Source organism: Lepisosteus oculatus, chromosome 13 (genome assembly GCF_040954835.1).
Source record: "Lepisosteus oculatus isolate fLepOcu1 chromosome 13, fLepOcu1.hap2, whole genome shotgun sequence".
Lineage (NCBI taxonomy): Eukaryota > Metazoa > Chordata > Actinopteri > Semionotiformes > Lepisosteidae > Lepisosteus > Lepisosteus oculatus.
The window spans coordinates 13,963,188-13,976,300 of NC_090708.1; the positions used below are offsets into that span (position 1 = coordinate 13,963,188).

The 13,113-nt window shown below is 39.1% G+C and overlaps 1 long non-coding RNA gene across 2 annotated transcripts in view; it reads left to right on the forward strand.

The window, feature by feature from the left end:
- Nucleotides 1-251: 251 nt before the first annotated feature.
- LOC138242170 (uncharacterized) overlaps nt 252-13,113 on the forward strand; it is a 29,102-nt gene continuing 16,240 nt past the window's right edge. For both annotated transcript variants that reach the window (XR_011191424.1, XR_011191425.1), the window contains exon 1: nt 252-362. This is a non-coding gene — a long non-coding RNA (uncharacterized lncRNA). The remainder of the gene's footprint in view (nt 363-13,113) is intronic.

Here is a 13,113-nt window from a genome sequence, read left to right on the forward strand (position 1 = left end):
TCCAGGACCCACAGGTTAAGAAGCACTGGGCTGAAGGGAGTTGACTATCATTCAAATACAACACATTCACACTGGATAAGGCAACAGAATACTTGCATACATATACTGTACTATATATATTTCTCACTTGTTGGTTTTGGCAGCCAAGCGGATAATGGAAGGTGTCAGAACTGTCACCGCCCTGCCACTGCCTTCCTCTGGAGAGCATCAATCAAATTCAAAAATAGACCCAGCATACAGAGTGACAGGGGCCTGGCGTGAAACTGCTGAAGAGGCACAGAACAAGAAAGAATAAGAAAAATGATGATCAGATAGTTCCTGAGACACACAAGGACCTTATAAGAGGAGCAGTGCTGGATAAGGTATTGAACTTTCATTTTTTACCTGATTTGTTTTACCTCATCATTTTGAGTAAAATAATAAAAAAAACGAATTTACAATGTCTAAAACACTTTATTTAATTTGATTCACTCTTCAGGAAAGGATGAACAGTTAAACAAATCCAGTCACATTGTTTTATAATTCAGAATTACAAGATCAACATGCAAAAACTGCAGGCATGTTAGACAGACAAAGAAATAGCGATGGGTTTATTTCTAATTCTGTTTCCCTCAGAAAACCAAAGACATGTGGATCTCTTCAAACTAGATTATAACACCTCAATTGTTTCCTACTAGATAAGTCGATTGTCATCCCCTGGTCTGAGTAGAAAGAAGTCTTGTGAAAAAGACTCTCTTGTGAAAAGCTAAACAAAAGGCTACATTGTCAACAGACATGAACGATTATGGGAAAAGACCTTGGAAGGCTATAAAATGAATAAAAAAACATCTTTGCATGCCAGAGAGTATGGTGAGACCTTTGAAGAAAAAGCCCAAACATCTGCATGTTACCATGGCCTTCAAGAGAAAGATAAGCTTTTCCCCTCAGGAAAAAACTAAGGTCGTTTTAGTACAGATTCTAGAATTGAAGCTCTTTTACAGACACTAGAGTTAGATGAAAGAAAAAAAACACAAATCACAGCGTTATTATTTTTTTCCCCACTGACTAAATACCATGCTTATATCAAGTGTAGAATGTAAGAATCCCAGCACACATACAGTCTCAAACTGGCAGCTTCTGTGAAGCATAACTTACAAAGAGTTCTTTCATTGCTTCAGTGGTACCAGTCTGATATTAACTACATTAGTTTAAAGGTGTCTGTTCCACCAAAGTGCTCCACTGAGAAACTTAAATCTAAAATACTGATGGTGAAAACTTTAGATAACTACATAGAAAAATAAATGAGGGAGAAAACTGAAGTACCGAGAAAAAAACCCACAGAAACACTGGGAGAACTCTACACAGACAGCACCTCAGGTCCGGAATTGAAGCCTGGGTGCTGAAGCTATGAGCCAGCAATGGTCACCACTGCGTTACCATGCCTCCCTGTGTACAGATAGGTGTCCACATTAGAGACATGTCCAAGGGAGAGAGTAAAGCAAGAAAAGTAGAAGCTCAGATGGGGTACTATGAACAGCCTACATACTGACTATATTGTAGGTTCTGAGGGAAAATGCTCTTGCTGTTTTTCACATCAATAATGCATTGTATTAAGCATTATACCAACACCTGTTAAGTTACATCAGGGAGTCGCTGCCTTCTGGTGTATGGTTTTGAGAAACACAATGTTCTAGCCTCGAACAGTAAACACCCATCCCCCTGTGGTCATCTACATTTTAGTGGAAAAACTATTTTGTGGAGAGAAATTCCATATTAGGCCTCAATGTTTTTTTATGGTTTGCACACACAAATTCTGAGATGATTTTCAGCAAACAAAAGAATGAACTCTGAACATCACCAACCTCTTATCAGTGACCATCTCTTAAAAACAAAATACACCCGGGCAAAACAAGTAAGAAAACCACAAAGTGCTAACCTCAAAAAACCTATTGCAAAATAGTGATTTGTGGTTATTGTTTAATAATGTACTATCTATTCAATAATGTATATCTGTATATGATAAATATTGATTGCAAAGTATATAAATAACCAAAATGAAGCTAGAAGACAAGTATTGGAAGCAGACACTTTCTTTGATATTAGCATAGTAAACCTCACTGTGGAGTGTTATCATGTCATTACAGAACCAGCTATTAGGAAACCATTAGATTCACATAAACCATACAGAACTAACCTATAGGTGACCTACTTCTTAAAAGAAAATAGTTTTTCCAAGAGTACCTTCCTACCATATCCCTCTTTGATTGTTCCACACTCTTACAACCATTTGTGTAAAGGCACTTGAATCAGGTCCCCTCGTAGTTTTCCCTGTTTGAGACTAAAAAAGTGTATTTTAGCCCACCAGTGTAGAAGATTGCTACACTGTCATGGATCCCAGGAATGCATCAGTTAATATGGTGGTTTTTGCTGTGTCACTGCTTCTATAACCTGCATTTTCCCTCAGAGTGGTTGTGTGTATTCCATGACGAAAAACAGACTATAAGATTGAACAGTGCATCAAACGTAACCTGAATCAATACTAAATCATTTTTTGCTTAGACAGAGACCCATTAGAGTTCAAAGGACATGACAATCTAAAGATAAATCAATGCGAATTAGAAAAAGTCCATCATAAAATACCAGTGACAACAAATCGGCTTTCAAATTACACTGTTAATGCCACAACCAAAACGTCAACAGAAAATGTTATCTTTACTATCATCTTGAATTATTTCTGTGCAAACACAATTCACAGCAAATATAGTGGGTTAAAATGCTGCAGAGAAACACATCATGAAAAAAAAAGTATTTTGCTAAGATAACATCTTGAGCTGCTTATAGACCAGGCTTTTAAAATGACAGATACTGTATTTGGCCAAACTAATTTCATATTTTACATTGCCAGCTAGTTGCTCTGTGGTGAAACAGAGTAACACCAAAAATTACCAATTTAATTTGAAACATGTTCATTCATCATAATACCCATATGCTTATATGGTACATGACACAATTTGCCAGAATGTTAAATGCTTGCAGTAATAAGGGATCAATGAAACTAATTTGCCTGCATTCCTGTTCAATGTTTACACTGGATTTCACTTCCCATAGACAGCATCTATGCGCCACTCATCCCCTTGCTTTCCTATTGATGGCCACCTCATGGATTCTGAAACAACAAGCCCTTTGGTAGAAAAAATAAATATCTGATTTGAGTCACCTCTTCCAAAAACAAACCTTATGTCCATAAATTAGCAAAAGACATGTTTTGGTTCTCATTGGTTTAGTTGAATGTCTGAGAGCATTACTTGGAGCTTTGTGAAGCCTTTTTCTCTGGGGGGTTGACTTGTTCAAACATGGGCAGGCAAAGGCGGCTGGTTGAAAGTCAGAACCTTTCCAGACGCAGCTCTAGTGTCTGTGTGTCTTTTCATACAATTTATTACCTCTGAAGGCTAAGGAGTGGGGAAAAGTGACTGCACCTCACAGGTCCTGCCAGATAAGAACTCACGCCGTAGTATCGCAGGGCAAAAAACTCACCGGTCTGTCAGATGTAACCTTGTGTGACGGATTCCAACACAGAAATGGGTTTCCAAGTCCACCTCTTGTCCTCCTTCCAGAATGAGTAATGAATAACACAGGGTCTATATCGATAGGGTGAAGTTACTGTACATTAAGTGTCCTTCAGGCCTAATAGGATTCCTGTCTCCTCCATTCTCGACAAACAGGGCTTTAGCATCCAAGACCTCAGGCAAAAGAAGTCGTACCAAAAGTCAGGCAAAAGAATGTCTCAAGGGCTGTCCCCTGGAGAATATAGGCGGTGTCGTTGTTCTAAATGCTGTTCTTCAAGGAGGGTCCTAATGACAGGACACAAGCTTGATCCAAAGGCATTTTTGAACAAGGTCATGTACTGGGTGGAAGCTGGTGAGCAATGGGTTCTGCACAATAAAATAGGAAACCAAACTTATGCACAGTCATTTTTCATGCAATAAATTAAAACGACCAGGCTAAAATAATGAATACTAACTCCTGTAGCCTTACTGGAAATCAGAAGATGTGTGGCACCTCACCTTGGAGCAACATAACAGTCAGGCAGTCAGGGTACCTTTTACTTCACTATTACATTATAATGAGCAGACATGGAAATTTTGTCTCTGTGCTATATCAGAAAAAATGGATATTAGGGACAGGTCAGCTAAACTTAAAATGAGTTTACAACAAAGGTGCAACAGAAAAACAGAACACCCCATATTAATAAAGAAATCACAATTTACATTAAGAACATGTGCATCTCTTTTGGCTGATTCCTTATTCCAAATAGATTGTTTGTTTGTGTTCCGACAGATTACAGTCCAGAATGGCAGCGGCAACAAGATAAAAGAGTACTTGACACTCTGATCCAGATTTTTCAAATCCAAAGTATTTCTTGCAAATCGAACCTATCAGATATCAGCAATCCCAAGCAAATATACAAAAGGAAATCCTGACTAGAGAGGTCTCTTTTTTGTACTACATGGTGCTCCGATATGAGGACAAAAAGCTTTTGTAATTCTTGCAACTGTTGACTCTCTTTTACTGAAAATAGCCAGGTAGTGTACCGTACATTTTGAAAGCCCTGGTGTATTCAAGACCTGCATGAGCACCAGGGGAACTAGTCAGGCAATAACACACCTGAGAGCACTTGAGCTAATTGATAAAGAGAAACGTTGAGCACCTGGGCAGACTAACAACTAATCCATCTAATAGTGCACCTTATGGAGCTACCGTTATAACATTTTAAATGGCTTTTGCCTCCATTATATTATAATATCTCAAATGACTATCAGTATAAACTAGTGCAATCCATGGGTTTTCAATACTACCATCCTAAAGACCAATGGGAATTTTTCACTTACAGTATATCTGAATGTATAAATAGTGTATAAAATACATTTAAATAAATATTTTTGAAAAACCTAGCCAGGAAACACAAGGTAACCATAAAATAATCATAACAATTAACTGACAAAAGTATATTTATCTTTAAATTCTTGGGAAATTAGCTTTAACAATTTACATTACCGTATGTTTAGTGAAATCCACCTGATAAACTATTCTCAAATACATTTTTGTGACTTTAGTCATCCTAATCGTATTTCAAGGGGGAAAAAAAAAACATGATTCACTACGTTTTTCTTAAAAACTATGGAAACATAAGTTAAAACAGTGTAGTTTAAAATCCTAACATGCTTTCAATCAGATACAAAAAGAAACACAGCAACCTAAATCAATAGAGAAATTCCTAATTAAAACAAGACTGTGAAATACAAATAAACCTGAAACAAGAGAAAGATGTATTCCCTAGCCAAAGCTGACCGAGCATGGAACTGCAGTGTAACTGTGTATTGGCCAAACTACTGAACTCAGTGCAACAGCACTGAAAGTTTAAAAGGGTAAGCTATTGACTCCCATGGCCTATTGGTTTAAGGCTTTACCCAGAACAACTATGATACAACTAGGTCTAAAATAAAGTATTAAACATCTGCTTCCAGGCAGTGCTGTGTGGGTTGCAGCCTGTTTGTGAATAACTCTGTTGTATCTGACAGAGTACTAACACTCCTTACCAATGTCACACCTTCAAGTGTTGATACATGGACAGTATTACAACACCACAGCTGCTTCTTGCCTTGAAACCTTCATGGGAAAACATGTAGGAGACCTCAGAGTGGCTCCTAAAAATAATCGCGTTGGTTTTTCATGAATTACGCTACTTGTTGGAACAGATAGGGGATTTTTATTTTCTGTTCGGACAGTTCAAATCAGGACACAAGCAGGTCACTTGCTACAGACTTTCATAATGGCGTATCTTTAAAAAACACGACTCACGTGAAACTTATGACAGGCAGCCATTTTTTCACCATTAATTTCTAGAAACGGCAATTGTTGGTACAAAAATGGAGCTGTAGGATCTAGATGATTTAATTGTCCACTTCTTTTATAAGCATACAGGAACCAATTCAGGCTTCCCGCAGTTTTGAAATGTGCTGGCTAACAGGCAGAACATGCTGGGAGTCAGTCAGATCGCCAGTCAGGACCGTAGTGCTGACCAGAATTGGCTGTTAGGTTGTTATGGAAGATGCCGACATTATCTCTTGGGCCACAGATTCACAGAGAGATGTAGTTGTGCGAGTCAGGACTCCCTGGAATACGGTTAAGCTGTATTACAGACTTAACAGGTGCAAACATAAATGAAAGAATAAAAATGCATTTTTGCCCAAGAAAAGGAAGCTAAACTAAAAAACTAAAGTTCTTAATGTTTTTAAAGTTAGATCACAAATACAGTATGTTGATACCAAGATTAATAAGAAAAAAGACATTTGCTCAAAAGGGTTTCATTCTTACACTGCTAGACAAATTATTTTGAATATGAATGGAGTTCAAGTTCAGTTTATTTGTCATTTGTAACAAGTACATTGGAATTCTAAATCGCTCTTGTTCTCTCGGTGTACGGACAGGTGAAGACAGCTATAAATAAATACGGTAGGTGAGTAGTGCAAAGCCAGGACCTTCCAGTACACAATTCAATACAACCTACAATATAGATTTTAAGATATACAATAGTATGTAACAGTGTATGTATGTATGCAATGCAAAAAATATATCATTCAACAGTCGATAGTAGTCAGTTTGTTGGCATTAAGCTACCTTTAGTCATTCATGTCACGTACCACTCAGGGATAAAAACTTTCTGTACCTGGGGATCTGTGTTTTCACGCTGTGGTACCACCTGACAGACAACAGTCTACCGAGCAGTGGTGCTTACACAATACAAGCAAATAATAATAATTCCTTACACTTATATAGCGCTTTTCTGCACACACCACTCAAAGCCCCTTACAGGTAATGGGGACTCCCCTCTATCACCACAGATGTGCAGCATCCACCTGGATGATGCGACGGCAGCCATAGTGCACCAGTACACTCGCCACACATCAGCTATCAGTGAGATAGAGAACTTAGAACATAGTGATGGAGCATATTCATAGATGGGGATTATTAAGAGACCATGATTGGCAAAGGCCAGGGGGAAATTTGGCTAGGATGCTGGGGTTACACCCCCTACTCACAAGCAGGAAACTCATGGAGCTAAGAACAGCACTACCCACAAATATGAGGTAATGTCTAACTTATTGCTTCTACCTCAGGCAAGCTTATACAACTTTTGCAATGAATTGATGTGACAACTTTAAAGGTAACAACTGGCACAAAAACCATTTGGGGATTTTTAACACTTTGGTTAGCATTTGCTGCCTTGCAGCACTGGGGCCCTATGGTTAATTCAGGGCCTGGGGTGGTATCTGTAAAGAGTTTGCATGTTCTCTCCTGTTGTTCACATGGGTTTCCTCAGGTGCTCCATTTTACTCCCACAGTCCAAAAACATACTGACATACTGGTAGTTTAATTTTCCTCTGGTAAAATTGTCTGTGGTGTACATGTGAGTGTGTGTCTGTGTTAGTGCCTGTTTGGCTTGTGAAGCACTGGTGTCCATCCAGGATGTATCCTGCTTAACAGGACAGCCACAATTGTCATAATGACCAGTGAATACAATTTCATTCTGCTTTTAAATACAAGGAAATGCTTACCACAACTGTATTAAAGTGAGCAGTATTTGTTTATATCATAACCATAATTGACGTTAAGACAAAGAACTATAATGCATATATGCTCTGTACACAGATTGTAAGGTTAGGAGATGAAGTCAGTGGCTTTATCTCACACTTATAACTAAACACAAAACACCAACGTCCTGTCATGCTCAATTGTTAAAAACATTTTTAGCCTTGACTGCATATTATGCTTCAATATGCCAAATCTCATGAATTGAACTTCCTTTGAAAAATAAAATGTTATTTTCTTAGATATATTATATTTTCCTCCTTGGCAGCACAACGTGTTTTTTTTTGTTAGCGGTTTGCAGTTTCTGCTTTGTTAGCCTTGTTAGCTTGTTTTGGCAGGAGATATCTGGGTGAGAGTAGATACCTAATTGGGTGGACAGTTACATTACAGTGTCTCATGAGACTTGACAACAGGGGGGGGACAGAAATATTAGCCCAAGAAAAGAAAGAGAATTACAAACGGTGAGTAGAAAGATATAGACAAACCCCAGTGATGAGATTGCAGAAATATATTCAGCTTTAAACAGCTTGTCTTGTGTGCCAGTGTCCTGCATTTATACTGTCAAGCTGGTGATTGATGTGAACTGGTCCCTGTTCTCCTCTCAAATCTTTATTCAGTACTTCAGTCAAACTCTAAGTAAGGTAGAGGAGAGATGTAATTCGAATAGTGATCTTAACTGGGATAACTCATCTAGCTGAGGAGAACCACAAACTGCCCATAAGATGGAGGATATCAGAAATTGCTCCTCCCTTAATGATCGACAAACTAGGGGGCTGCTGTGAGGACAAAAAAAAGAGTTGGAAATGAACCCTTGCAAGTCAGGCTGATATTTGTATGTAGGAAAGGGAAAGTGGACAAGATTAGGGTTTGACCTCATCCTGGGCTTTTGTTTTAATCTCCACTAAGACATTCTTATCATTTGTATCAACGATTTAGGCTCTCTCTCTTTCCTAGCGTTAACCCCACATCAGCAGGGTCCGCTTGTCGGCACGCCCGTCTCCATTTGGTGGTTTGAACCAAATCTTTGAGCTGACGTTGCCATTAACTGCGACCGAGAAATAGTCCAACCGGGGTGTCGCTCCACCTGCCGTCGGAGTGGGAGGGGGGGGAGGAGAACAAAGTAATGTAGCCAATTCATGGAGGGGGTTATTAGGAGGCATGGGAAATTTGGCCAGGACATTGAGAAAGAGGCAGAAAGAGAGAGGGAACAGAATAATAATAATTCCTTACACTTATATAGCACTTTGTTTGGACACCCCACTTAAAGCACTTTACAGGTAATGGGGATCCCCTCCTCCACAACCAATGTGCAGCCCCACCTGGATGATACAACGGCAGCCATAGTGCGCCAGTACGCTCACCACACATCAGCCATCGGAGGAGAGGAGAACAGAGTGATGAAGCTAATTCATAGATGGGGATTATTAGGAAGCCATGACTGATAAATGCCAATAGGAAATCTGACCAGGACACTGGGGTAACACCACTACTCTTTTCGAGAAACACCCTGGGATTTTTAATGACCACAGAGAGTCAGGACCTCGGTTTTCCGTCTCATCCGAAAGACGGCACTTGTTAACAGTATAGTGTCCCCGTCACTATACTGGGGCATTAGGACCCACATGGACTCCAGGGTGAGCGTCCCCTGCTGGCCTCAATAATGTATCAATAATTTAGACTGTGATATAGTAAATAAACTAATTATGTTTGCAGATGATACCAGATTAGAAGGATTAGCAAATCTTGTTACCATCTGAGTCACTCCAAAGACCCTGTGTTTCGCAAAGGAATAATATCAAACCTCCTGTTAATAACAAAGCTTTGCTACATCCGCAAAACGTAATATTGATGTTAATTTAACCCTCCAGATAGAAAGATGCCAAACTCCACTGTCTCCTTACAGCATTCCTTCATATTCATAAAATAACCTCCAATCTTTGAATTCGGTTCTGTAAAAAATGTGAAGGTCAGAAGAGGAAAAAGACACATGAAGAAGATGGAAAATGGTCAAATTTCCTCTCAGAGTTTTTGTTTCATTTGACAACTGTGTAAAACACAAACAGAAGACTGAGCATGCCTGGCTTCATAAAATGTGGTTTCTTAAGTTCTTTCCTGTTATTAGAACCAGCAGATCAGAATTTAAAGTAATAAAGTCAGTCTACAGGCATTCTTGTAAGCATGATATTTTCTTAAATAATATCTAACCAAATAATATGGCATGACATACAGTATAAAACAGTAACAAGTCTTGTACTAACGTCAAGGTAAAAGCCTAGTCCTGAGCGAAATGTTGGCTAAAACATGAAACCTGTAAAAAATTTATAAATTTACAAGCAATAAACATTCTGATCATGTCATGCCTTTCCAGACACGGGATATAATATCTTAGGATAACAAGCAGTATGTCACGGTTTTTCTCGAACTGTAATACGAGTCCTTTCACTCTTAGATGGCATCCCTTTATCTGCAACAAAAGCATTTGCAGAAATGAAAACAAAAGGTATCCTGTCCCAGTTGAAAGCAGCTTTTCCATCTGGAACAGCTTGCTTTTGTCCTGAGAAATCAACCTCACCATTAAAGACATTGGATTATTTGTTCTACAGCTGTCTACTCCTTCAGATTCCATCTAGAACCTATCTTCTAGTTCCTACTCCCATAACTCCCACAAAATTCACAACAAGCCTTAACTAGGAACTGGATTTCCACAGACTCTGTGGGATGGGTGTGAAGGCAGAGGTTTGTTTCAGTGCTGTGCAAATTTAGCTTAGCAGCCCTGAAAACATTTATGCTAAATATCAGCTTGGGGGGCCGCATCATGTACAGTACATTAATATGAGCCTTGCCAACAGCAGTTTCTGAACTTACATTCCTGTTAAGGTGGGGAAGGGAATGGATTTTGTCCAATAACTGCCTCCAAGGTCAAGCTCCTGACTAATCAACAAGTATTCAGAGAATCTCGTTGTAATCTTGTAAAACCATCACATTTTAACACCCATAACTAGGTCCTATTATATATACATATGCACACACATACTTTATTAATGATAACCTGGGGCACCCCTTCCATTAAATAAAGTTTCCACGTGCTATCTGCCCCTGTGGTCACTGAGCTAAATATTATTAGCATGACACCATATCGGTAGGGTGGGTTACAAAACATTTATTCTTCTTTCTCTACAGGACTGAAAACAATGATACGCTTTGTTTAAAACATTGTTTTATTAGGCACATTTTGAGAGCAACAAGTGTCTAATAAAGTATTGTCATAAATAGATAACTAATAAAATGTTAAAAGGGAGGCACTCATGTCGAATACAACATTAAAAATTAATTCAAAATCTTGCTAAAGTCCTGCAATGGACTGTGTGCTGTCCCGGGTGTACCCCGCCTTGCACCTGTTGTTTGCGGAGATGGGCTCCAGCTTCCCAGTGACCCTGAATTGCAAGAAGAAGTAAGAAAATAGACGGACGGATCTAACTAAAGCCATACGAGGTGTACTGACTCACAGGTTTGCTGGATCTTGAATCCTCGTGACCCAGTGGATCACGAGGATTCCCTGCTCTCCCTTCAAATGTTGAGTAGGTCCCCCTTACTGCATGTGAAAAGAGCAAGTTTAATACAAAGGGATCCCCAAATTACTCACCCCCCTCCCTGGGCATTTCTAGAAAGGGGATTCCAATGTAATTTTTCCCCTCTGAAATGTTACCTTTGACTGAAGCTGGCCTCAATTATTACATTTTAAAATAAACATGTTCCCATCCAACTAATCCCCTTTGAAGTCATATTTTACTGCACTGAAAGTGAAACCCACCTTCAAAGAGTCCAGTGCCAAGGAGGACAGCTATCTTAACAGGACCTTAACTTAACAAGAATGGCTAACTGTGTGATAACATTACACAAGTGGAAACAGGCCAAGGTACAGAAACCCCACTGCACATTCAAACTGATCTCACATTTTGACTCACTTGTGCAGTCATGAGGAGTCCTGCACTGTCCTACAATGTGTCATATTTTTGCTGTATTGTGTTCCTGCTGTTACACCAGTTAACCTCTGTGTTCTCTAATATTGAGACCAGACCTGCATGTGAAACTCCTACTTACTGCATGTTTCATGAAAACTAGTATGTTGCCTGTTCTGATTATTACACAAATTAAGCATAAGCTTCCCACCTTTGAAAGTAATTGTAAACCATCTCTCAAACACATCCTGCAAATCACACTCTAATCTTTCCTGCTGCTCAGTTACACACATACCCACATACATAACAAAGTGACAATGTGATTTTATATAGAAAAAAATCATATTTTTCTACTGGATTAGAAATCATGATTATCAATCCTGCTGTTCTCTGAATCCCACAGATTTCCGGAAATCAGTGAAAATTGATTAATTTGATTAATTGATTAAATGATTAATTAAGAAGTTAACTAGTATAATTTCAACCATGGAGTCCTCACCGTTTACAATATTTTCAACAAGAATCACTGTTATACAGGAAAGACGGATCAAATTCTTAAAGCACCGGTGGTGATCATTCTTAATTCCATCAGCAGTCTACAGTAACAGTGATTGTACTGTTTGTGTATATGGGTGTGTCTGTTCAGAAACCTGTGTTTAGAAAGAGATGCTTTCTGAGCACATCTCATACCTGTTTTAGGATGATACTAAAAATGTGGTCACTACACTTCCCCCTGAACAGTCCTTGTAAGATTGAGTGGACAAATAATTATTTCTGGTGCAACGATCAGAATAGAAAGAAAGAGAGAGGAAGGCAACATTGTTGAACAAACGCCACCTAAATGTATTAGGTTTCATTCCATTGCAGACACAGCGCTCCCTTGCAGGTGGAATGTGACTGAACAGCACAATCTCAATGTTGGAAAATTCATACATAAAAATGATCTATCGCTCTCTCAGCTGCCTTGCCTCAACAACCCAAACAAATTACTCAGGCCGCCCTGACAGACCAATTTTTCCAAAAATAACTCGAAGAGTTATCTCCTATTGCTTTCTGCCTCTGCTTTCTTGGTTATTAGACCCCTTTTCTTGCACCACATTATGTTGATGTATTTATTTACACATGGTGTGCAGAATGCAATAAATTCAAATTACCTGTTAAAGCAGCAGTGGTCAGCAAAGGAATAAAGCTCAAGCAGAGGAATACCATTTTAAATCCAATTTTTAGAAACCAGTTTATATTTTCCTGAAGTATTAGATGTCCTCATTTCCAGGACATAGGCACCTAATAACACTGTGTCAGGAATCCTCCCAAGACCGGAAACTTCTGATAAAAAGTCACTGCGTCTCAGAACCTGGGATGCCCACACGCAAGCACTAAGGGAAGGTTAAAGGCACACTGAACCTGGCCCGCAGGTAGGAGGATAGCAGAGCGTCTGGTGAAAAACACAAGGGAACACTGGGAAACTTGCAAACTCCACACAGAATGCTCCCTAGTTCAGAATCAAACCCAGAATCAAGGGCTG